Source organism: Anas acuta, chromosome 4 (assembly GCF_963932015.1).
Source record: "Anas acuta chromosome 4, bAnaAcu1.1, whole genome shotgun sequence".
Lineage (NCBI taxonomy): Eukaryota > Metazoa > Chordata > Aves > Anseriformes > Anatidae > Anas > Anas acuta.
Window position 1 is genome coordinate 76,087,129 of NC_088982.1, and position 27,167 is coordinate 76,114,295.

Genomic DNA, 27,167 nt, shown 5'->3' on the forward strand with positions numbered 1-27,167 from the left:
AGGGAATACCCTGTACCTGCAGCACTGCGCTTCCCCCAGCCAAAAGCTCGCTCCTGCCCCGGCCTGCTTCTCCTGGGCCACTTCATACAGGGCACAACCGTGTTGGCATGGTCCAGGGCTGGCCTCGGAGGAGGAACACGGCCTGAACCTCTGCCAAGGAAATCTGTGGGAAATGGGCATAAGGTGTTAAGGAAGAAGGTTATTCCCCTTGCATTTCTACTGTGGAAGTACTGCTGCTAATGCAAAGCCTTGCAGGCTCCGATAATGATTTGAGGACAACTTAAAAATCCTGGGCCCTCCCCTCACATTTCTTGTCAGCAGGAATGCCATGGAAGGGAGGGGAGCCCGGAGAAGCAGCTGGGGCTGGGTGGCACAGGCCTAGTGGGAGGGAGCCTGCCCTCTCCACTGGGCACTTACTGGATATTCTGCGGTAACTGCTCGTACTCGCATTTAGGAGCGACATTGACCTCGCAGCGAGAGCTACAGAGAGAGCAGGGGGTGAGAGACAGCTTTGTGTGCGTGTGTGTTTGTGTGTGTGTGGTATGTGCATGTGCATGTGTTAAACAATTTCATGGACATCTGTCATGCACAGTTAACTTTGCATTGCTGCATTTTAAGTTGTAGGCCCGGGCTTGGCCGTCAGTGATAAAGTAGCTGGCAGTTTTCAAAAAGCCACTGGATAACAGAGCATGAATCATAAAACACACTACTGTGTAGCAATATCCAAGTTCATTCAGCGCAATGAAACCATGCAGAGGACCTTTATTCCCAGCTAATTATGTGGAAACGCCTAAGACAATAAAGCATCTGGTGGTCTTTCTTCCTCATTTCAATTTTTCTCAATATTGTGACAGGGGAAGGCATTGTGCCTTTCCCAGGGTAGTTGCTGTGAAGAGGAGTAAAAGCAAGGGTCAGGGAAGAGCAAATAGATGAATTTATAACTTTCTTTTTATTTATTCCTTTCCCATTGTCTCTCTAGAGACTCTTCCTTTAGGGTTGTATTTTCAAACCACTATTCTCACTACACTCTGCCTGAATACTTTTTTTTTTTTAATACCACCCAAACTGCCAGCCCCTCTGTGTTTGCCGTTTTTTTTTTCTCTTCTCTTCCCCAGATGCATCCAAGATTTGAAATTCAACTCTGTGATCTCCAATGAAAGCCTAGGTATTAAAAAAAGTGAATAGAGAAGCCTAAAAATAAGCAGTGTTTGGCTGAACAGGGAGAGAAAGGGTTTGGTTTGGAGAGTGTTTCTGGTTGGTTTGGGGGGGGGTCTTGTAACAGCAGCTCCAGAACTCCTTCAGGCACATTTTCTGTGTATATGAAATGGATAAATATGCTAATCCAATAATGAACACTTAGCAAAATTAAAATAATCTCATACCAAATTATTTTTGAGTCACAGATTATTTCTAGGCTGTGGACTGACACCCTTTATAGTATCTCTCTCTTGGCTCTCAGGCTACTACTGTTCTCATAAGTGGGTTTTCAGAAAACTCCTAATTCTTTATTTCAGAACAAAGCACACAAGCTTCATTTTCCCCTTAACACCCTCCTTCATCAGACTATAGAACACTTTTTTTCTTTCTACACTAAGGCTGTGAGGACAAAAGCGAATGAATGAACTTGCTTCAGATTACGCTAAACTGTGGAAGCAGGGGTGTGTGTAGATTTCACGAAAAAAAGTATTTCCCTTGTTGCTAGTGAGGTGTCTGGTTAAAATTCATACCTTGCAAGGATTAAAACAGGTTTTGTTTGATTTGAATCCTGCTAGTTACTGACAAAAGCTGGAAGAAGAGTCTAATTTGAATCTTTGCTAGGATTTCAGCTGCTTTGGGTAGATGTGGTGGAGCTCCCTGCAGATGGAGTGCCCAGTCTGAAATAGTAAATGATAGCAAGCAGGTGCTCCCGGAGGCAGCTTATCCCACACCAGGACCAGCATCTCAAACAGACAAGGAGGTGAAGAAGCTTGAAAACTCAGCATAGACTCTCTTCCTTTTATTTTATATATACATGTATATATGTATATACATGTATACATTGCTCTGCATTGTTGATGAAGAGACAGCATCCTGGTGTTAGACAACTGTAAAGGAAAGAAAAAATGAAAACAGAAAGAGAGAAAGGAAAACCATTTCCAAATTTGCTTAGTATGTGGTGGATCTCCCCTCAAGAGTAAATACTTCACATGATTTTAGACTGTACTGTCTCTTCTGGGGATTCTTAGCTGCTACAGTGTTATTGGAGGACTTTGCAGCAATTTAGCCTTAAAACACATGCACAAGTGTTTTTCATTTTCATCCTTTAAGTAGTTGCAATTTGCGCAGCACAGAATGGGACTCAGCTTGACTGTGAAAAAATCAACCCTAGGGAAGGGGTTGTGCTAGCAGAGACCAAAAATACCAGGACAAGCAGACACAAGAATATTTGGATAAGCAAGATTTGTACATACTAGGGAACGAGCGAAAGGAGGAAAGTGCCAGAGATGAGCTCCTGAAAGAGCACATGCAAGGCACTGTGTGGAGTGAGGAGGAAGCAGGAATGACTGAGAGGAAGTGTAGCTGGTGGGTGCAGCTCAAGGCTGAATTCTTCTTCAGAACCCTGCAAGATAGCAAGGAGTGTATTCATAGCACCTGAAAATAAGTGACTACATCAAAACTGACACTTCTGGGAGACATTTTAAGCAGTATTTAAATTGTAAATAGCAGTCTAGGGTCAGAGTGGGCTGTAGGGTAGCTACAATCGTCAATGCATTGAGCACCGCACTCAAATTTCTACCACTGATCCTCTGCATTAAGTGTAGGTCAAATCACTTTGTCCTTTACTGCTTTTTAGGTTTTCAGTCAACGAAACAATAATTACAGCCCCAGCTTTGAGATCTAACAGTGAATGTTATCATTAATTTGTTTCTAATATTTCAGTTGTTCTGCTCAGTGAAAGAGTGTATGATTGACAAATATGTAGTCCTGCTATTAGGCTGTCTCTCCTTCACACATAGCACCTGCCCAAAACAAGACTTGAAACGGGAAGCATAGAGAGACAGAAAATAGGAGAAGGAAAGAGAAACAAAAAGCGGAAGCAGGAGGAAATAAGCAGAAATAAACATGTGAACTGCAGCTGTGCAGCCAAACCAGGCATCGTCCTCATCTCAGGAATCCAGGTAAACATCAGCTATTTTGTTTGCTCCACTCCACTCTTACAAGTCACAGTAGTGGACTTTCAATAAGGCCACACATCCGTGTGATATCTGTCTTTTATTTGTTAGTCAGGGAAAGCACCTGCACAAGAACAAAGTTTTGTAGTTTACCAAAAGACAAAAATAATTTCATATTAATATCTGCAATAAAATGTTTGCTATTGCCTTTCATCGTAAGGTTAACAGTGAATGCTTTATAGCCTTGTATGCATATAAAGCTGTACAAACTGTAGTCAAGAAATGGCTGTGAACAGATGATTGGAAAAAGCAAAAAAAGTAAATTTGTTGAGAGTTCAGCATATGCAAATAAACATGGACAAGAAAGCAAAGGAAAATAGTTATCTACAAAAATACTACATTTCAAACTGTTACAGCAGTATCTTGGGATAACTAGAATTTCTTGACTGGGTGCAGCATGGTGGAGCATGTGTACCCGAAAAGGTCACATTTCCCACTTGTGCTGTGGAAAAATGTTCACAAATGCCTGTGTTATGTTAGAAGAATACCAGCGCTTCAGGAGCATGTAACAGATGCGTGCTCAAAAATGCTGGTGTGTGCTCAGAAATGTTTTCCTGACATGCTAGAACTGGGAATCGTGTTATCAGGAGGCTGTGGCTGCAGGAGACAATTGTGCACTGAAAGATGCTGTTGCACCCAGTTTTGAATGGTTTCAGGAGCATGCTGTACGGGAGTGCGTTCCTGCTAACAAACCCATTACACCCTCCCTGGAGGACTGCATCCTAAATGTGTTTCTGTGCTTATCTTCCCACTGCCTCTCTGCACGGTTAAAGGATTCAGTTCATTCATCCTTTCCTTTTGTCTCCTGATCCACATCCTTCCCAGAGAGCAATCGCTATTTGTTAGTATATAATATTTTGTCACACAGATCATGATACTAATTGCAGTCCCTGCCCGGGAGGCTCAGGTGTAAGAACCCGTTTGTTTGCTGCAGTTATCCTCAGGTGATTGTTTCAGTGCCGTGTATTTATAAGGCTGTTTGAAGCTGTACCAAAGGGAAATGAAACCTCTCCAAACCTGAGCCAAATGACATTATCTTCTTTCAGTGGGCTGGAGAAGGCAGGTTAGTCTTAATTATTTATGACTGAATGTGTAGAATGCCTCTCTGGTGATTACACACGTCTCATTTCCACAGGCAGCCTGCTGACGGGCAGTATCACACGTGCTCTCATTAACAGCTACACGGTGCTGTATTCACCTACACCGTGTTAAAAGGCAAAGATTCACGTTAGAGTTCACTCCTCCATAGCACTGGGCAAGTAAATGGCAAAGCAGTGATGGGAAATCTGATGAATGTCTGCAGTTTGGATATAAAACAGACGGAGATTTCCTACAGATGGGATGGTCCCACTCTCACTGGCACCTGCTTTCTCCTATGCAGTTGTTTTGGAGCAGTATTAGGGACAGAAGATAGAAAAAGCATCTGCTTCAAGGCTTGTCAAAGCTGCCAGACCTAACCCAATCCTTCCTCTTCCCTTTTATAGCCTAACTTTTTAATGCTGGATAGCATTTAAAGGTGTTAGCCCTGCTATCTTTTATAGAAGTGGAAAGGGAGATGGCCATATGACAGAACTGAGATTCTTCATCAGTGCAACATACACAAAAGAGAACATGGCCCAACATCACACCACTGGGAAAACACACTAAAAATTCAGACGCCTCTTTGTGAGCATGGCAGACACAGCCCAAATCATTGTCACTGCCTGAAGTGCTAGTGGCCGCACGGGGCCGAGCACTGGTCTGCCCTCCCAGGGAAGTCTTCATCCTCAGCTGGCTGATTCAGCAACATGTCCTCTGCAAATTCAGTGGGGAGAAATGAGGGACCTAGCAGGGGCAAATGAGAGCCAGACAATTCAAATATCCACTTTTGCTCCCCAGTATACCATATTAAGATGCTAAAAAGATGGGTCACTTCTCAGGTACCCAACTGCAGGCCTTGCAGCTATTTCGCTTCCAGACTTTAAGCTACAGTTATTTTCGACGCTGGTTCAGTTAGCAGTCATAAATGCTATCAGTGTATCATCTACCCCCTGACTGGTAAGCACTTGAATTATGCCCGGCCATACGAAGTCTGCAAATGCTCCGTTTCATTATTACTTTGATTTTGGCACCTTGCAGAGCTTAAGCAGCCTTCCGTTAATCTGCAGAAACCCACCCCGTTCTGGAAGCCACTGAAACAGGACCATCAGATTCCTGAAACGGTGTTTCAAGTGTGTGGTTAACCTCAGGTCACAAGGTAAATTTATAGGAGGGGTTTCAGATCTGCAAGGTTTATAAAGACACTACCAGAGGCCAGCAGCTCCTGCACTCCTACCGACAGTGGGAAGCGGGCATTTCTAAAAGCCCAGTAGTTTTCAGGTAACTTTCTGTAATTGGCAGCTTATGGATAACTTGCATGCTTCCTCCTTCTACTAATTTGCCAAAATGAGGCAAAGCCATCTGAAATGTATTGTGTGTGGTCCTCTACTAAATAAACATGCTGTGGTCAAAAAATAAGGTCAAACCTATATGAAGTGGATATTGTGTTTTGGAGACAATTAGAACTATAAAAGGATCTTAAGCTTTCAAAAAGTGTCCTGGTGTGCTGGGAGGGCACACTCACGTTAGTATAACATCCAGAGACTTTGTAAACATATCGTGGAAAATAACTCCATGGATTCTTAAGTGTTTGAAGTTAGTCGGTAGAGATATCTGTTGGCTTTTTTTTAAGGCTACAAAACTCTGGTAGTTCCTTCTCCCTTTTGGAGGACTTCTGGTGAGGTTCCTGTCAGACTAGCACAGCTGTAGTAATTCTGAAAGAAGCTTGCTATCATCTCAGCAGACAGTCTCCTGACACAGATGAATTAGCACAGCTGCCATCTAAGATGTGATCTAGTTGACATGGACATCAAAAAACAACAGCTAACACTTTCTGTGAACGATTGACTAAAAAGAAATAATGATGTTTAAACAGTTTCCCAAGTTTAGACATTTGTAAAGCAATTCACTATTTTTGTTATTGCTCTGGTATTCTTGCTTTGTGTTAACTTGCTTGATTCCACCTTAATGCTTTGTTTGTTTTTCTCCAGGCTTCAACAACTCTGCTGGATGCTACTCTTCTGTTTAGAAATGGGATTCCATACTGCATCAACCCTGTGATCCTACTGCTCATGTGCTACTTGTGACTGGAGATACAAATATGTCTTCAATCCAGCATTTTATTTACAAGGAAATTGGGCCAAATTCCTCTCCTGTGAACTGAAAAAATCCCTCTAGACTGTTTGGGGGAAAAAAGGAGTGAGAAAAGGTTCCACATTTTTTACATTACTGTATCTTTTGCTTGCAGTTTTGGGAAAAAGCAATCTGTGTGCCACGAAATCAAAGTAAGAGGGGAATAAAAGCCACTTCAGCATATTTGCTGTGCAGCAGTGAGAAAACTCTGTCCTTGTCCCAGACAGCACAATGTGTGCACAGATGGAGGGCAGCGTGGCCCGATACCATGGTCCTTTGTTAAGCAAAAGCTCCATCAGCTCTTGGGCCAAGCCCCCACCACCAGTGAGGCAGATTTCCAATGGCAAGCAGTAGGAATGCAGGCGACAAAGACCTTGGCAGAGTCAGGCACTAGCGGACAGCATTTCTGTGTTGCTTGGGTGCAGATACAGTGCCAGGAGAGGTGGCTGATGCCATACGTAGCTGCACTGGTGGATGCTGACAGCCTCCAAGTGCTCAGCCATGCCTTGTGAACAGCAGTCTGCCTCTGGGTCACAGACCAGCAATGACAGTGAAACTTAGCAGCAGAAATATTTAGCCCTGCTTTTCATCCCAGCTCTGAGAAAGGAGCTGAGGTGAGTGTAGCCACTGCTGCCCACAGCTCTGGCTGCCCCAGGGGCCAGGCAGGAGCACTCTGTTGGGTCTCACCTGGGGAGGTCTCATATGCAGTGCTGTCGGGCCAGGCAGCCCAAACCCAGACCTTCTGTCCAGCACCCACAGAGGGCCGGACAATGGCTGGGCATAAGAAAGCAGAGCAACTCCGAGAAAGAAGGCAATAGCAGCATGAGGTCTCAGTTTTACTTACATTATCCATATCCACTTGGTCTGTGTCACATGTCCTCTAGTTTTTATAACACCTCCATGCACAGGGGCATCAGAATTTAAGCAAGTATTTTGCTTTATCCTATTAACTGGGAAAGTGCTTACCTTTTGCAGAGGAAAACACACGAGTCAACAAACCAGAAGACAGTTTAAATGGCCCTCACTCTGCAGTTGGGCTTATGATAAACTCTTGGAAAGGAGAACCCACTGTTGCTTTCATATTTAAAAAGCAATAGCAGTAGTCCATGAACCAAATCCAGATCTGCTGGCCAAGTGTTACATTGTAAGATCCTGTAGCAGAAGACCTGTGTCCCCCAAGCCTGAAAAGTGATATTTTCCCTGGCAACATAAGCCAGAAACTGCTGTGCTGCATCACCATCCCACAGCAGGCTCACAGCAGCATTCAGCCTTGTCTGTTCTCCCAGATGCTTCCCCTGCCCTGGCCTGCCCTGGCCTGCCCTGCCCTGCCTTCTCTCTTCCAGAAGAGCAGTGACTTGACCTGCAGGTGACATTTGGGCAAGCAAAGGTGGGGCAGTGGCCTCCATGCCAGCAACCACCCAGCTGGTGCTTGTGGTGAGCTGATAGACCAGCAAGGGGCCACAGCTGGGGGCAGGTGCTGCCCACCTGTTCATCACAGGTACCTGGCCTGCCTGGCTTCTCCAGGAGATTATTTCAGCAGTGCTCCCCGCCTTAGCAGGGTTTGGGTGTTATGGTGAGGACCTTAGGGAGTGAGGCTCTCCAAGTCCTGTGGTCCTTTTGGGAATCCAGCTTTGGGGGCTGACTGGCCTGCAGGGGACCTGGGTTGGAGTCTCCAGCTTTGGTGGGGCTCCTCTAATAGAGGTGGCCCTGCTCTGGCTTTCTTCTCCCAGCAAGATAACAAACTGTAAGTGGGGGTGGACGTGGGGGGTGGCACTACCAATAGAGCGTGAATTGGTCATATGTGGGCTCTTCCAGCCCATCTTCTGATGGCTTGTGCCCATTGTGTGCAGCACAACCTGCTTTTTGCTATCTGAGCAGGAGCTGAAGTGGCTGTGGGTGGGGGAGTGGGGTTGATGGACTCCTCTGCAAGCTCAGGGGTGAGGACACAAAACTCTGTGCTGCTTTGCCCCACCGTCCCCAGGTGAGCCCTGGGGCCAGGGTCTTCATTCCATGTGGTGGTCTGTAGCACTGATCAACTTGTTTATGTCGGGATGGCTGCGAGCATTGAGTTTCCCCAAGCGTCTCAGCTGACATAACAGCCCACATATAATTGCGATGCATTGCTCTCACATTTCTCTCATGTCTTCATTCTCTGCTGCTTAACCTCTTCACCCTCACCCTCATCCTTGCCTTCTTAAGGCTTGTCTCCTGCTGCTCTGCTGTTAGAAATCACTCAGCTCCCACTCTGTCAGCTGCTCATTGCTAAATCACTTCCTCTATTTTACTTCTCAGAGTCCTCCCCTTGTAAAGCAACATCTCTCTCTCTCTCTGTTCTTGTGTTACCTTTTTCCTCCTGCTGTTCACCTGACAACATTTCTGTCAGAAGTTTGGGGATTGTTTCATGATCCTCTCTCTTGTAGCAGGTTTTGTGTGGTGCATTTATGTTGTCTAAGCATAGTCTTTGCTCTTCTTCCCCTTCATCACGTTTTGCAGTCTTGATAAATTGTTCAGAGAGCACTGCCTTTTTCAAAGCATGTTTTCACCCAAGTCCCCTCTAATACTGGAGTGTGCCTTCCGTTTCCTCTTGGGAGTGGTATGGGAATGAGAAGTGCATTAAATGGACCCATATAACCCACGAGTAACACCCACTAGTAGGGCTGTACAGCAGGCGAAGGTTACACAAGTAAGTCTTGGCACTTCAGCATCTTAGCATCCCGTCTTTTGCCAGCTGCACTTTTTGCAAGGAGCATAACTGGGTGGAAAAGTAGACTCCCCTTCATCTGGAAGGGAAGAGGGCACATCCTCTGTCCCTCTGTAGCATGGCCCTCACTGCACAGGGAAGCTAGGATGCTGTGCTGCTCACAGGGGTCCTGAGTATGCAGAGGAGTGGCATGCCCAGAGCAGTGTTCTGTAGCGGTGTATTGCGTCATAAGTGGCCTTGTAACGTGGATATTGATGTTGGGTGTGGAGCCTGGTTGGCTTCAGTTACAGGGAAAATGTTGGGAGAGAGGGAGTCCCTGCCCCATGGAGCTGAGGTCTGAGAGTGCTTGGGTGCCCCTCAGGGGTAAAGCCCCAGCAGAGGGCTCTGCACAAACCTTGTGGGTGTGTGGGGCCGCGGCTGTGCACACGGTTGTGTGTAAAAGCATGGGGTTTGCTGACCACAGATCTCACTCGCTGCCGCCCCAGGTATGTGCAGGATCAGGCAGTGCTCGTGTCCCCTTCCCTGCCTGATACCAGAGGTGGTGCCCCCTGCCCTGCTCCGGGGGTGCTCCTGCTGGCACACCCTGCTCCCTGCGGGTGGCCTGGGGCAGTGAGCACCGGGCTGGGGCACAGGGGTAGCAGTGGGAGGCAGGCCTGGGTGAGGGAGTCTTTTATCAGGTACATCTCTGTTCTCTGAGTGCCTATCGCATCACGAAAACTGCTCTTGAAGAGCCCTCCATTTACCCTCTCCCCTAATTAAATGTGGACTTCATTAATGTAAATTGAGGGTTTAATGCTCTTGTTGAAATTCTGAAGAAAGTGCTATGGCCTTGCGAAATGCTTAAGCATCATTGCAAATTAGATTAGGGACCAAGAAAGGCAGTAAAATTAGAATGATAATGGTTGATGTGGCTTCCTGACAGGCGTGACTATTCGGGGATCAATGGGATGAAGAACAGTTTCCCCCAGCCGAAAGCGAAAGGCAGGGACAGACGTCAGCCTACAGATGTGGCTTTGGAGGCTCCTTCAATTAGTTTAATTGGGTAAATGCTGGGGGTCTAGAGGCGCTTAGGCAGCCCCACAAGACAAAAATGCGTTGCGACGTTTTTCGTTTCAAGGGCCAACGCTGGGGGGGGGGGGGGGGGCGCGTGTGTGGCTGCAGGAGCCAGGCATGGGGCTTCCTCCCACCCCTCACTCCGGGGGGGGGTTCACAGCAGAGCCCTGGTCCGGGCCTGCTGGGCGCTGCTGGGTAACTCGGGCTGATCGGGGAGGAATTTGGGCTCAAACTGTGTGTGCACTTTTCACTGCTGCTCCTTGCTCCTGCTGGCTCTTTGTTTATCGCGCTCCTTGGTGGGTTTGCCCTCCTGCGTCTGCAGAGAAAAAGCGGCCAGGATATGGAAATTATGCTCTGCTTGGCCCTTCGGAGAGTCTGAGCTGGAGCTTGCTTTTTAATCCCCTTGCTAGGTAGGTAATTGTACTTAATGATGTGGAAAACAAGTTCAACAGGCAAAAAGCGTGGCTTGGAGGCTCATCTGTGTTTGTGCGAGGAAGAGGCAGGAGGAGAGAACCCGCAGTGAGGATTGGGTTCCTGTAAGCATCCAGGTGGAGGAACAGGAACACAGGCGTTCAGGGAAGGCTGCTGCCTCAGAACCCAATCCAGCTCCATGAAGAGGCACTAGGGGCTGTACTGAAGGGGCCCATTGGCAGTGCTGGCGGCAGAGGCCTGCCTGTGTCACCAGCACTGTGGCCCATGTTGCCCTCAGCCGAGTGGGTCAGTGTGCCAGAGGGCTGGGGGCTGGCAGAGCTCCTGCCCCTTCATGGCATTGACCGGGGGGGCTCCCAGGGCGCCCATGCCAGCAGGCATGGGCAGCCCTGCAGAGCCTGCCAGGCCACTGCCGTGCTCAAGCTACTACGACTGGTCTTTCAATTTCATTAGCACTAAATTCACCTTTACAGAAATTTAATTTTTAAAAACTGCTCGACTTGGCAAGGGCACCAGCTAAAAGATCAAGTTACTGTTTGTAAATGCCAGACATGAATTAATTCTGCAGTGCACTTGTCCTGACTTTATGAAAACCCATCCCAAATATTGACTCTTTTTTTTCCCTTTTCTTTTCTTTCAAAATTTCTTTTCTTTTGTGCAGTGCCTGGTGCTTGCAGCTGGTATTTTGAGTCAGTGTGGGGCTTTTTGAGCGTGCTGGCTGTTTAGAAGCATGGACATTGTTGGGTCTTTGCTGCCTCCTGGAGAGTTAGGTGAGGTAATTGAATAGCTAGCTCCTTCTGGGAGGTGGTACTTGGAGTACAGTTAGGGAAAGGCTGCAAAAGCGAGAGCTTGGTTAACTTACATGTTTACAGAGGGCTGGATCCTGGGCCATGAAAGAAAACGGGGATAAGGTCTGGCTTCTGTTCAGCCCATAACTTTTTGCTGTAGAACAGGGGAGTAGGTAGTTGTGCCATCTTATCCTTAAATGGTGGGACAAAAAAAAAGTGATCAAAAACAAGCGCATCTTTCTTAAAAGAGGGAAGGTGAAAGGAGTCCTCCCCAGTTGGGCTGGGGTGTAATGGCACGTGTCAGCTCATGTCCTGCAGACCACAGCCACAGAACCCAAAAGGAGCCTGGCAAGCCCTGCACAACAAAAAGGATGAACATGTAACAGCAGTCGGCAGGCAGAGCTGATGGAAAACAAGGATAAGGGGTGCTTGATCTGCAAGTGTCCTTAGTGCAGTCGGTAAGCAATGCTATACGGTCGGGTCTCGCTGCAGAGCTCTGTCTGTGGGGACGGCGAGGTGTGGCCCTGCGCATCGCTCTCACTTATTCAGCTGTTAAAGCAGCTTAAACCCTTATAAGAACATTAACATTTGGGTGCCAATACCAGCTTGACCTTTATTCATGAAGTGCAAAGAGTTGGAAGTAGAACAGATTGGTTGCCAGTGATTGTCTTTTATGTGCAGTTTAGAGGCTTTGATTTCGCTCCCCTTTCTTCCTTTAATCTGACATCACTGCCTTGAATATGTTTGTGCTCTAAGTAAACAGGGCCAGCACAGGCCTCCCTTTTTGAAGAGCTGTTTGTGTGTAAGGAAGGGAGGTGGGGGCCAAGATGACTCCAAAACAGTTTGCCTTGGGAATTAAACAGCTTAAGAATAGGCAGGGGATGCCAGGCCTGAATGGAGCTGTGCACAGATCTCCCTGCTGAAGTTCCCGTGAGTCTGGGTGGGCCCTGCTATTGACTCCTAGTAGCCTATGTACGTGGAGAATGAGAATGTGAGGATTTGGATCAACTCTCCTGAACTTCTTACTCCATAGTGTGCACAAAAGACAAACCCAGATGCAAGCACAATGAAGGATAGGTGTCTGACATAGTTTCACACTCGCTTGGTCCCAGCCACCTGGGAATTGGTGTAGTTGCCTTAACTCTCAGGTAGAAGAGATTCTTGAAGTTGGGCTTGGTTTTGTTACTTTTGGTGTCATATTAAGCTTGGAAGTTAAATTTTTCTGTTCTTTACCTGTTCTGCATAACAGTAGTTAAGTCATGGCCAATCCTTTCATGGAACCATGGGGAAGAACCTGAGAGGAGGAGGGTAACTGCAGAACAGATGGAAAACGTCACCCGATATCTCACCACAAACAACTGACAGCATGATTGCCTGACCTTGTCAAAGCCATGGTGCAAATGAGGCACCCCAGCCTTAATTCTCAGAGGTGGCAGCCTCCTCGTAGCCTGTGCAAAGGTAGACCGCAGCACCTCTGAGTGTTGGTGTTATTTGGAAATTTGTTTCTGTCCTTGAAGCTCTTCTTCCAACTTTTATTAAAATAACTTTTTGATATGTTTATTTATAGGATGCTTCTCTTTGATTGGTCCTGCAGTCCTTTGTCCAAGCATGCTTGGTTAGGGCAGCAGACTTCCAACTACTACATGTAATAAATGGTGTAGCTTACAGAATTGCATCCAAACAGGCCTTCTCAGAGTACCTGGCCATGGAGTGTCATCCAGCAGCTTCTGCAGTGAGCCTGATAGCTTGTCTTTGATTGAAACATCTTCTACCTCTGGCTTGTCTTTCCATCTTGATCTGAAATCATCAGGAGCTGGAGACTTGCTTGGCACAGTGCTTGATGGGTGCAGCAGCAGTCATTTTTCTATGCCACTCCCCCTTGCAGTGGGGCTTGTCTTGATTGCTCCAGATATCTGTGTCTCTGTTGCTGTGTCAGTGTCCTTACACGTTCGTGATGCAAATAGCGTGTTCTGCCTCATCTCCTTATCCCACCTGTAAACCTGCCCCAAGTCTTCCTGCCTGTTGCAGAATTTCAACCAAGTTGCTGCACAAAGCTTTCATTTCACTAAAAGCATGTTTGTGTGCTGACAAAACGTATCTATATAGCAGAGGGAAGGCCTGAATGCTGGGTAAGACTCAAATGTTCATAAGCCATTAGCTGAATTGCTTAAAGAAATCCCCTGACAAGTGTAATTGCAGGTTTTGTGTTACAGAGCTTCATGATATTGCCCACAAGAAGAAATTCTTTTACAAAAGCCCTTTCTGTTTAATAAAGTAATTTGTTCCAGTAACAGTGATAATAAAATTGCTGAAATGAAACAGGAATGTTCAATGAGGGCCTGAATCCAATTTGCTGTGCTGGTACAATTACACTTTTATCTCCGTGTTTACTCATTTGTAGGATTGCTACCAGACTTTTTATATGCAATTAATAGGATTAATGGTTCCTGGGATGAGGAAGGCAGTGCCCAGGAGTACAGCACCTTATTTTGCATGCCATTGATGTGTTACCCTGAAGCAAGGTGTTGACTTAGGGTGCTGGCTCCCTTAGTATTTTTTGCAGTAGTTGGGAATATCATGAAATGTCTTGCTGGCCCAGATCACAGTTGAATACTCCTTTTGTCCTACTGTCAGGTCAGAAGGGTTGCTTCCGGTATCCTGTGAAGAACGAGGTTATCTGTGTATCTTGGGGTGAGTAGGAAAAAAAATCTGTTGCTGTAGTTGAAAAGGGCTCTAAAGCAATTGTTTATGAATGCTGGTTTCCAGTCTTTGCACGTTTAGAAATTACTCACGGGAGACTTGGGAGCCACAGTTGATCATAATCCTAGCTTTGTGGAGGCTTGAGTGTTTTAGAGGCCAGGAAGTGACAGTGGTCTAGGAGGGCCTCATCCTGCACCCAGCCCAGCTCCTGCAAAACCCACGTAGAAAGAAATGTGTAAGAACACAGTGGGATTTTTTGGAAACTTATGTTTGCAAATCATAGAACACTTGACAAGAACTCAGTTCTCAAAATTTTTTAGAAGTTTGCTGGTAGAGACGTGCTTCTGGTAGACAGAGGTGTAGGCATTAGGGTATGTTAGTAAAAGCATTAAACTTTATACTTAATTAGAGGCTGAGCTTGCTCTAAGGCAGATTAGTCAGACTGATGTTTAGCCCATCCAGCTAGGCATCCCAAAAGAGCATCTCAGTGCAAGTGTAGACATCTCTGCACCAGGTTTTGTCTATTAAAGAAATACGTGGAGATAAATAATGGTCCTGATCTGTGTTGGATCATCTCTAAAGTCAGCTAAGAGATCTTGCATCTACCCGGTGTGATGCTTGCAGGCTAGTTTCACTGCTCACAAATGCAAATAACAAGTGCAGGCTTCTGTTTCTGGTTTTCTGGCACGCTTTACCACTTCAAAAACAATAGGGCTTAACCATGAGCCTTTCAAACTGGCAATATTTGGGGCACTTTTACTCAGTAGTAAAAGTGACCAGTGATGCAGTAAATGAGCAGAGAAACTAGTTGATCTGCTCCTTCAGGGCTTGCCACAAGGTTATGTTAGGTGGAAGACATGAATGCTGCATCGGTCATGTCAATTCCAGCACAAACACCTCGAGCCCCTCCTGTGGGAATGCAGACTTGGTCTGTGGAGGTATTAATATTTGCTTGCGTCTTCATGGCACCAGTACTGCCTTCACTGCCCACACACATAGCCATGATAAGCCCTGCTCCTAAGAGCTGGCAGAGTAAGAGAAAACATACAGCCTAGGGATTTGCAATCCTGGAGATGGAGTCGAAGTCCCTCTGTCATGCTATTGACTCAGGGGTGTAAGTGTATTGCGCTAAAAGCTTGACAGATCCACCTGCTAGGTATGATTAAATGCCTAGATCTGCAGGAGAACTTTGCAGCTTCTGTTTAGGGACTGGTGTTGGGGACAGATCCATAAAGTGCTGAAGAGCAGCCTTGGAGGTGTGAGGCTGCACAGCTGTGACCTGTGCTGGCAGCTCATGGCTGATGGCAAGCAGGTGTTAGTGCTGTGCATGTCAGGTGTCTGGGGAGAGCCTGCTGCTCTAAAGGCAGTGCACGCTGCTCTAGTCTGGTGTTTCTGCCCTTCCTAAGGAAGCAGGACCTCCTTGGCTGGTATTTTATGATTAAAAAGGAATTGTGATGGTAATGAGACAACCTGTGAAACTGTCACCTCACAGTGCAGACAAGAAACATGGAAACAGTCTGGTGAAGTGGCAGTGAACACTAGAAGAGGGAAGCAGGGAAATCATTTATATGGCATGCATTTTACTGCAGACTTGATCAGATGAACTTTCTGAAAGTAAGTTGGTCAGACTTCGGTGGAGGTTTGAAGCGTGCTAAAACTGAGAGGAGCCTGAGGCTCAGCATCCTGCCCAGAGGGTGACAGCCTGCTGGTGGCCTGGCTGTATCACAAGGGTGTGCTGAACAGAGCCATGTGGACATTGAGGTCATGGTAAATAACAAGATGGGAAGGGATATTAACCCAGTGAGGCTGGGAAAAATGCAGTGAATCACTAGAAGGCAGGATAAAAGAAGGGAGGCAATGAAACAAAACCATCCTTTACCTTTCAGCTTGTGATTACAGCCTTCTCTGACAGTGCCTTCTTTCTTCCCAACTGCAGCTCAGTCTGGTCTACTGATAGAAACAGGCTTTTATCATTTGGTCAACCAGTAAAAAGTAAATGTTTTACTTACATGAAAGCTTAGGGGAAAAAAAAAGGCACTCCAAGGTGGTTGATGTAATGTGCAGCAACAGCCAAGAAGCTGTGTGTACCTGTAAACACAAGGCATACGTGGTGTTAGTTCATTACTCTAGCAGTAAGAAGAAAATTCCCTCCATTCCCTCTGCCTTTGAATGTAAATGGAGATACCTGCATAGGCTCATGACTTGCAGCAGCTCAGAATATTCATGTTATCTTGCCCGGGGGTGGCTGACCCCAGGGGCCACCACACCAAGCAGCTCCTGGCAGCCCCAGCCCCAGGGTTCCAGGCACAGGCACCTGTGCTCCTGCTGTGTCCATACCCCAAGGATGCTCCTCGGGTGCATGCAGCAGGCTCTTCCCGTGCGGGCTGTTAGTGGCTCTTCATGAACCCCTGGGCATTGCCAGCTTCCCTAGCATTATCCCTTTCTGATCTTTACATGAGAGCTCTTTGTATCTCCAAAAGTCCTTATCATCTTGTAAAGAGCTTTGGGAATGGATTAAGCAAGCCGAGCATAGAATAAATAATAAATGCTCGGCCAGTGCTCAGCGGCAAGCTGTGACAGTCTTTGTTGGACTGCAGTCAACTTAAAAACCCTGGAGAAATAGATTATTCACCATAAACTGTAACATCTTCTGTAGCTTGGCTCTTTGTAAGGAGTCTTACACAGCCTGTCTCGATCACTGTCAGCATCCCAATCAAAGAAGATTTCTGACTTATTGAAGCGAACTGTCAATATTTTTTCCTTGAGCAGCGTAGTACTGTCAGGCTGGAGGGTTGATATAGTGCTGCTCTGCTTGCCAATGTGTTCATATCTCGTGCAGCTTACTAACATTGAAATAAGATGAACTTAGTGTTAGGAGGACAGATGAATTTTATGTACAGCCTGATCCAGAACCCACCGGTATTGTAAAAGAGGGTCAAGATGGAGAGGCTCTGGGGGCTTGAGCATCTTGTGAATTCTCTGAAGGAGGTGTGGTCTTGCATGTATAAAGGTAGCGCTGGGGACCAGAGAGGTGACAGCTCTGCACGTTTCTGCCATTGAGGAGCTGTTTCTGTCATTGAGGAGCCATTGAGGAGCATAGGTTCTAACAGCACTTCGCAGTGATGGTTTTCTTCACCAGTCTATTCACACTGCTGCAAATGACTTCGAGGTAAACAAGAGATGGAAATGAGAAGTGACTGGGACCTTTGCACCTGAAAACAGGAGGGCTTTGTGTCTGTCATCAGGCAAGTTCTTGTTGCACTCCAAGGCTCAGCACGTGTACTTGTACCCATGGCCAGGATCCTGGTGTCGGGAGTCGCTCCTGCAGCACCCAGACAGCACGTCGTGTGAAACCCACTGTCACCTTGGAGTGCTTCAAAGAGCAAGGCACTGCCGTGCGCCCCAAGTCCATGAGTACATGAGGGGTGGTTGGGTAAAGGGCTGGGCTGCGTTAGGGAGCTACCAACAGTTGTCAGCCTCATTCCTTATTCCTCTAAGGGGTGTCATCTTCCTTATTAAAACCCCGGTATGAGGAGCAGATGAGACAGGGCAAAGAAGGCACAGTGGGATGAGCAGTGCCCGTGGGCATGTGCTCGTCTGTGTGTGGGTGGTGTGGTGCAGCCCCACCAGCAGCCCCCTGCAGCCCGATGGGTGCATCGGTGGCCCAAGACCCTTTGAGACATCCCTGAGCAGAGCTGCTGGTCCCCCCAGCCTGGCGTGGCAGGAATGGATGGGCCGTGTGCGGCGGGATCAATTGTAAAAAGTGGAATTAGTCATTCTAAATCATGCAGCTGTGGTCGAAGGGAGCTCTTCTAAAAATCATTAAACAATCATGTATTTCTATTGATTTATTCAAAATACCTTGAGGGAAAGCAGATTAAACACAAGGTAAAAGTAAACTAATGCAGATTAAATGGATGAAGGATGGGCCGATAGTTCCCTAGGTAGTTTTTGTACTAATGAGAGGAAAATTATATGTACCCTATTACCAGGATAAAAGGGTCTATTAGAGGTCTTTTGCTTGACATATTTATGTATTTCAAATACTAAGTAGCACAGTGAATTAAGTTTACCCTGGGCATTCGTTATTTTTATTGCATCTCCAAGTGATAAACAGGGTTTTCTGTTGAGGGCAGCCTGCTGCTTTGCTCAGAAGGCATGGCCCTTTCTGCATAGAAAAATGCTGAGATGACTGTCGCGTTTGGCTGCCATTTATTAGCAATGCAAGCACAGCTTTATGCTCTCTTCTGAGAACTGTGGGTAGTACTCAGAAAAGGGGTGCAGGTCAATGTCAGTATTTGTCGACAGCCTTACCCCATCTTCCTTCCACTTCATCTTCTGTGCTTCTTGTCCCAGGGGACATTGGCCCAAAGCCACATGACTACCAGGGTGATGTGCTCACCAGGTCTTTTCTCCCCTCTGTCACACACCTGCAGCATTGCACTAAGCACAGTGTGGGCAAGATGATGATGTTAAAACTCATTCAGTGGGATTGTCATCTCCTGCACGCCTGTGCAAGACTGGCAGGTTCAGACCTTGGGGGTGGTGTATCAAACACAATTGGAAATAGAGCCCAAAGCAATCATGTTGGATGCAAGCTTTAATTTGGCCAGGTATCCTCACTTTGGTTTATAAAAGTGTCTGAACAGAGTGGAATCAGCCACGTTGGTCACTGCCAAGGACATCACATGCTGGCAGTCACTTTGTCATTTTGCAGAAACTCTTGAGTTGGAAGCCATAAAACTGCTTCCTCCTTGAGGTGGGGACAGGGCTGCTGATGGTGACCTTGTCCTGTTAAACAGCCTTTCTTCTAATAGACTCCCGTATGTACCGCTCTGGCAGCTTTCAAAAGAGGTCTTGCAGGAAATGAGTACTGCCACAGTGTTGGGAGATGGATCTGCAAAGCCAAAATAACATTAGAAAAAATGAAACCACGTAGCCGTTATTAAAGTACATAGAAGTTCAAAGTGTTTAGTGGTGGAGCATTCGGTCCAGCATTTGCCTGTATATATGCAGCAAGGTATACAAAATATTAAGTTTTATGAAGTTGAGTAGTCATACAGGTCATCTACTCCTGTAATTACTGTGTTTTAGAGACACACATCTAAACAAACCTATAAACCATAACTTCCTTTGTAACAGCTGAATGAAGAAATCAGAAATCATTCTGGCACAGGTAATTTAATTTTGTAGGTTCAACTTAATTAAAAGATAGCTAAATAAGGTATGGCTGTTAATTGCTAAACTTAGATGTTCCAGTATGTCATTTTTGACTTCTATATGCACACCATGAATTAAGGTGTAGGTGGTTGCAGTTGCCTGCCTGGGAGCTGAGCTTGCTAGTGGGGACATGGCACAGGGAAACCTGTCAGTTAAAGCTTGGGGGGGGGGGGGGGGGGGGGGGAGCGGGGGGAGGGTGTTAGGGGTGCTTTCTCTGCCCTCAGGCAGGTGTTTTTTTGTGGAGTTTGGCAGGTTGTCTTGTTAGAAAACAGCTTGTGGGTTTTGGGGAGAAGCCCGGGAAAGTTTCAGGGTTCAAATGTGAATTTGCAGTGTTGCTTCCAGGATGTGCTTTTGTTTTTAACAGTGGTTAGTCTTCAAAGAAATTTTTGTTTTGTTTAGAGTGAAAAATATCTGCTCTGTAGTGCAAGAGTAATATGGAAGTGTAATAAATGGAAGAATAATATGGAAGAGGAATAAAATCCCAAACAGCCTTGGCAGAAAGACAGGATCATTTGCTGTTGTGACATGCAGCATGCCTACTTCCTTTCTAAGGGGATATAATGAGTATTCTATGCCTGGATCACACCTAGGTAAAGGAGCCAAGTGTTGTCCAGCATCTCTGAAGTCCGTGCGTTCCAGGAAGGAGCAGCAGGGGGGAGGCCTGACGATCCTGTGGTGCAGCAGTGACCCAGCAGTACTGTGGGCATAGGCAGCAGAAGGCTCCTGAGCCCTATGGGCAAGCATGTGGCTGTGTGAAGCCCGGTTCTGCAAAGCAATGTGTAAAGGAGAAGGTCTGCTGTCCTCTGAACATGTGAGGTGGAAACCAGGCATGTGGGAGCCGCTTCCTGGAGCGTCCAGTTGCCTGTGTCGGGCAGGGTGAGGCTGTATGCTCAGGGACAGAACCAGCAGCCACCTCCTGCAGGCAGCCTGTGCATGGTGCAGAGCCACAGCAGTGCTGGGTCTTTGCTCAGTTCTGTTTATCTCTGCATACAAGTTTTAGGTAGCAGCAGTAGCTAGAAGCGTGTATTGAAAAGCAGTTACTTGTGCATGCAGTTGCTGGGTGTTTGTGGACATGTAAGGGGTCTGTCTCCGCTCATTCTGCCGGCCCCTGCAGCACAGCTCAGTGTGGGAGAGGAGTGGTGCTGGCCATGGAGGTGCAGTGCCAGATACCTCAGGGTCTCATGTGAGCTCTCAGATGGCTGCAGGTGGTGTCAGGCGGCAGGAACGGAAGGGTAGCAGCAAGGTGGCGTAACTGCAAGCAGGAGCCAGGCCAGCAGCCTCTGGGTCTACCCTGTTCGGGGAAGAACCCAGTCCAGTGCCTGCGGGTAGGCCCAGGCTTTCTACCAGGTGCGACTGTGCTTGGAAGCCCTCTGCATGTAGAGAAGTCCTGCTCACCACTATTCAGCTTCAGAGCTCTACTGTTCACCTTCCCCTGGAAGTTCTCTGGGTTGCAGAATAAACTCTTTGAAAACTGTTTTCCTAACATGTTGGTCCAACATTACCTTTGAAAAAAAAAAAAAAAAGAAAGTATTTTCTAGGGCACTGAGCTCAGAACTGAGCTTGAAACGTCTTCAGTTTTAGTTAGCGGTCCCCTTCCACCAATGCTTGTCAGCTGGATCTGGACCTCTTAAACTCTAGATACCGCTTGGTGCCTTAATTTTTTATTTCTTCTTTATTAAGAGGTATGCACAGGGAAGCTGAGACATGGTAGCACAGTCAGTTGCTCTGCTTGGGAGAAGGACTGGCTAATTACCTTTGTGAGGCAGGACAGGCACTGGTGAGAACTGGCATTGCAGTCGTCCACAAAGGAGCTCCTGAACCTGGTGAGGGATGTGCTCACCAGTTTAGTTCCCCTGGGCTGTCTTGGGCCTGTCTTTTCTGTAAGTAGCATTTCAGCTTGGACCGATGTTCTGATGGAAGACAAAACTGTAGAAATAGTCTGACTTGACCAGAGCAGGCAGTCCATCTAATCAAGTGTCCAGTCACCAACTTGCTTGAAAAACAAAGTAAGATTTTTCTTTTGCTGCATTGAGCATTTTAAAGTCTCTCTGCTCGTCATCTCTCAGCAAAGCTGTTCAGGCTGCCTCAGGGCAGAGACATGTCTCCAGAAAAGCAGCTTATCCCTTGCTTTTCAGGTAGAGACAGAATGGAGTCTCAAAAACTGGCTTCGAAACTGTAACTGCAATGGTAAAAGCTAAGCGAGGAATCTAGGGGTAAATGTCTGTGAGAGCTTGCCAAATAACTAAAAGGAAAACAAATGGCAGTCTGAAGGAAAGGAGGCAAAAAAGCTTTTACAGAGTTTTATATCTTGTACAGCAATCTGCCTTGGATCATTTCTGTGTGCACAGTGTACAGATGGAATTAAATGCAACTCACCACGACCTCTGACCCACAGGCAACTTTGGCTTCACCCATCCATTTGGGGGTGAAAGAGATGCTTTCACGATGCACCACGAGAAGCACCAACAAAAAGCTGAACCCAGCCAACACCCACTGATGGGAGGGTGACTCACAAATCCTCAGCTTGCTACGTGTGCCCTGCACTTCTTCAGCTTCACAGGACCTCAGAGCATTTTTATGGGGTGGTCAGAAGATACTATCTTTTGCATTGTAACAACCCTCCGTGTCATGCGGAGTTGTGCTGAAGATCTCAGCTATTGGCTCAGGAATAGGAAAATAATAGGCAGAGCTTGTCAGAGGTTGACTGTCCAAGTGCCGCTTCAGACAGTTCTTTGCCTGCTGGCAAGGCTGGCTGCAAGTCAGGATCTCAGCAACTGCTGGGTGTCTGCTGAAGAAACAAAATAAGCATTTAATATGATCACTATCAGATGTGTTGTTATGCCAAGCACTTCCCAGCGCTGGTGCTGGCTTCTCTAGCTCAGCGTGCAGTCATTGGAAGAGACATTGCTACACGGTGAGTTGTTACGGTACCTGGAAAGTGAGACTTGATTTGTGAGGGCTTACGTTATTCAACATTAGGCAAGCAATAATTCTGCGTGGCCATAAGCTGTCAGCCCCAGTCCTTCACTGGAGAAGTGTCAAGCAAAGCTCAGATTCATGTTTTGATGACACAAAGTGTTTTGTGCCTTCTTGCCTGAGGCCTGATGTTTGTCACAGCCTAGACAGCAGTGACAAAGAACATGAGGCATGGGGTTTTCATGAAGAATAATGCTATTTGTCAGTCACTTCGATCCAGGATATTTTTAATGGGTTTAGCCCTGCCCAGTTGATGTGCTACAGCACGTTCTTGTGATGCTTTTACACTATTAAACATAGATGAATAATTGACAGTATTTTACTGTAAAACATGGTAGGTTTGTCTGACTGTTTTTCAAGTCAGGCAACTTGATGCTAACCAGAGAGACTTAAGTCAGGGTTTTCCCCATTGGCTCTGAGCTAGAATTATTGCCTCTTTAAATTTTATTATGACAAAGCCATGACTTGTTTTCCTTATTTTTCCCCCCTCTTTTTATTACTATGGCAAACAACCAGGCTTGCATAAAATAACCATTGTCAATAGACGATATCATCTGGCAACAGTGATCATACTCAATGGATTAAAACTGAAAGGCTGTCACCATCTGTGTGACTGTGGCAAAGCCTTACTTCCATGTCGTAGCTGTTCTCCCCTTGAACATACAAGGATGTTTTCAGCTGATTGCAATGAGTTTTGGAGAAGGTTGTCATTGGCTATATGATTTTCTGAACTGTGTTGCCAGTTATTATAATTATTGGCGTTTATGTAAGCTTTTTCCCCTCCCATGCAATCTATTCTGTCCTGCTCAGGCGCTGTGCTCGGTTTCAGGATCGACTTGGAGGTTCCCGTTCATTCTACACTTGGTGATGCCAGATGTGTACCGTTAAGTCTCACTTGACTTGTAAGCTACAAAACAAAACCTGGTCTGTGTGAAAAACAAAATTCATATTCAATCACAAAGACCTTCAACAATGGCAGAAGGAAATACTGAAACATTACTATGAGGCAAAGAGCTGCCTGGATCAAGTGCTCTTACTTGAGAATTTGTCCTGGTGTGCAGGCCCTTCTCACAATTTATCTCATGCCTGCTGTCTGATGCAAGGCCAAGCAGGGAAGAAGTCTTTGTGTATGACTGAGACAATTCTTGATGTTCAGTTTTTATCATTTAATTTTCTGCCTTTCATGTTAGTTCAGCCTTCAAAATTTGTCATTATAGATTCAATATAAACTGCTGCAGTAGAGATCTAGGTGAGCAGCTCCAGCCAGAACCAAGTTATATTTCTGATAAGAGTAGAAAAACTATTTAAAAACAAAAAATAAACTACAAAAAAAAAGGCACTAGCACTCACAAAAATAAATAAATAAACACAAACTCAAAAAGGGTCCTGTGCCTGGCCTGTTGCACTGATGCTGTTGCTATCCTTGTCCCCAAAGCAGCTGGCCCAGCAGAGCAGTGGCAGAGGTGAGCCTCAGGCAGCCACTGGCCAGGCTCTATCCCAGCCTCTGTGGAGCTGCAGCCCTGTCCAGCGGAGCAGCGCAGCCTCGTCAGGGCTCCCTGATGGCCAGTGGCAGAGCGAGGGGCACCACAGCGCTGGGGGGAGCAACTGGTACCAGTTTTTCACCACATGGACACAGAAAGCTACAGTGGTGGATTTCTACAATGGAGCAGTATATTATTTTGATTTGCGGTGGGACTCCTGGAAGTACTGTGGGTTCCTGGTCCTCTGACCTGCATCTTATTTCCCATGCAAGGGAGATAGGGCACTTGGTGCATCTGCAAGGTCGACAGTATCAGTGTATGGGCTCTATGTCCTGCTGGCCCTGGCCCACCTCTCATCAGTGGGGGCATGGAAGATTCATGTAGTGGCCCAGTGTTAGCAGACAGCCTGTTTGGTCGGTTACTTGCAGACATAGTGGTTGGTGTGGCAGCTGCAGCTGAAGGTCCACATGGCTTTTCCTGATGCTTTGAAGGATAATACCTGTGCAGGGATGTCTTGAGGGTATCCACTGTTCTTGGCTTCCCTTTGAGTGCAAAATAATATGGATTTGGCCTGTACTAAGGAAAACAGGCCTTTATTTTCCTGCTACAACCTCTTCATACAGATCTGTTGGCTGATGCCTTGGGGCTGGGGGAGATGCAGCTTTGCTTGCCACATCTTTTCTATGCCCACCTGCAGGCTGTTTGCCCCAGCATGGGGACAGTGGCTAGCCATGGGATCTTCAAAGAAGCAGGGGAGCACTTCCCATGCCTTTGTTTTGTTTTGCTGACCAAATCTTTGTTAAAAGTCAAGACAAGGTAATGTCTATAATCTGACACAGGCTCCTCTCTGGCATCATACTCAAAGAGGGGAGCAGCTTTCATCATCTTTCTGCAACAAGAAGACTCTGAATGTTACCAAGCGATTAAAAATCAGAGAGGAGGGAATGCTGAGGACTGTAGCCAGCTCAAGAAGTCCCAGCTCTCTGTGAGCCAGGCTATGTACTTTTATGTGTGTTAAGTTTAACACTTCCCAGTCTCACTTCGGCGGATTTAATTTTCTCAGAATAAATTGTTAGCATTTTTATAACTTTGACACAATTATTTTGGAGACTTCTTTGAAAGGGGGTTTTGCTTCAAAGCTCAAACAAGACCATTTGAGTGAATTTTTGGCTCTAAGCATGGATGTTGTTTTCAATGAATCTGTCTGTCGAGACCTATACAAAAAGGAAAGCTAAGCTGTCTCATTATTTTCAAATCTGCAGTGCCATCAGTCATCCAAACTGATGGTCCTGAAAAGTAGCATCTGATCATCACGTTTTCACGTGCAGGAAAGTCATCTGATGAAGAAAACAGGTAGACCAAGTTCAGATGGTTCTTCAGTTAAAAAAACAAACAAACAAAAAAAAACCTTGGTAATAGCATTTCAGCTTGCTGCCCTTACCATCCCTCGTGCATTAATTGCTCTGGATGTTAGCTTGGGCGCTTCATGGCTTCATGTCAATGATGTTCTGGAGATAGCGCATGAAAACTTTACCTTTGGGAAACATCATGCCCTACACCACTTAGGGCTTTCCAAAGCAAAACCCATGTTCTTTTGGCCAGGAAGACAATATGGGAGACAGAGCATGCAGAAAAGGTTTTGTTTGGTTTTGTTGTTTTTGTTTTAGCTTTGGAAGAGAAAGAAGTGTGTTCCTTGACTGTCTGGGGGGGATGTGAAGAGTGGCTTTTGCATTGAATTTGTACAGCAGTTCATCAAAATATATGGCTCTGGAATGTTATAGAAATGAATTGACACATTGATTTTAGTTGGAAAGAGACAAACACCAACAGGGTTTCTTGTGAGTGATTATACTATAGAAGACCAAGATGGGAAGAACGCAGTGAAACTCACTCCTGATTGAGTACTGAATGCAGTACTTCAGGTGCTCGTGGCCTTTGGATGCTTCTTGGCCTTGCTTGTTTCTTTCTTCTTTGCTCATATTTGTCACTTGTGCTTTCCCTTACTCCATTCATAATGCATCCAGCTGTTCCTTGCCTCCCTGCACCAGGAAATGCTTTCAGCTGCTCTCCAGGCCACTGGTTAGGAGTTGCACAGTCTTCACTAAGCTGGTATATGAGCCAGCGTGTGAACACTGTCCTGTCAGCCAGGACCAGCTGCGGCAAAACAAGGGCATTATGGAGCTCCTGCAAGAAGGAAACTGCTGAGGTAAAAGCTTTGGTGGATTTCAAATTATGCATCCACTGTCATTGTACTCTTCCCTGCCTTTCATTTCTCTCTCTGTATATGTACATGAAAAGTTAGCCCATTAGCTCTTTGTGGCAAAGATTGGGTACACGTTATTAGCAATAAATACCTAATCATTGTGTAACAGCACTGAGAAGAAGAGGATGCAGCGCTGGGATCTCTTAGCTCCCCAGCAGGAATGCTGATGGCTCAGAGTGGTTTCACTGACTTCATTTGGGTTTGTTCCCTCACACTAGCAGATGAAAAATCATTTAAGGTTACCGTGGTGGCTTTTATTAGTGTTTTCATTAAACATCATTGGACTGTTCCCTAGGATTTTCAGAAACCTAGCCAAAAATGAGCTGTGCTCTCAACTGAATCATGAGTTGCCCAGCTGTTGAATTTCCACCTGCAGTGGGTACATCGTGTTGCCTCCCTGGCACCAGTTGGAGCAATAGCAACACAGAGGTACAGGGCAGCAGAACTGGCCCGAAGAAGCTGAGTGAAGCATCGGCTGTTATCTGGTGCGTGCAGTGGCTGTTCTGCACCTCAACTGTGTGTTAGGGACTCCGATTGTCCTCACGCTTTTTCTAAGCCAAGTAGAAGAGCAGTGTGGGGAAAATGGGAGTCCTTAACACGATCATAATTGCCTACTGAAAAACATATTTATAGAAGATTTTTTTTTACAGATAAGCTGTAAATATTGTTCAGCTCTTGACGGAGGTTGCAAATGAATGTTCACTTGAGTACGAGGAGCCCAACGCTATAAAATTGCTGCTCATGCATTCAGTGCCGTCATGGTGCTAGCATGGGCACATCTGCAGGCAGAAAGAATGCAAAACGTCAGAGAAGCTCTTGCTGTTCGCCAAAGGTCCTAAGGGAATCTTCTGTTTCATTCGGTAGTAATGCCCTTTTTGTTGACAAAAGTAAATTGATGATAGGTGAGAGGGAAGCATTTGTTGGAAAAATTCTGTTGACCCTTCTCAGATTGAATTTGACCACAGAACAGGATACCAGCAGTTGCAGAAATGATAGATTATCGTAATGACCAGCAGAATGGCCTTTTGGCATGTTTAAATGGCAATAAATTTCACTAGGAAGAGGGCAATTTAACTACTTTTGGGCAATGAGGATGCTCTTTGTTTGAGGTGTAAATAAATTGCGGTTCATTAA

General features: G+C 46.1%; 1 long non-coding RNA gene across 1 annotated transcript; it reads left to right on the top strand.

Moving 5' to 3' along the window:
• The first annotated feature begins 370 nt into the window (after positions 1-370).
• Positions 371-27,167, top strand: LOC137856565 (uncharacterized). Its single transcript, XR_011096591.1, has 5 exons — positions 371-498; positions 2,997-3,158; positions 5,331-5,448; positions 6,281-8,166; positions 21,709-27,167. It is a non-coding gene; the product is annotated as an uncharacterized lncRNA (long non-coding RNA).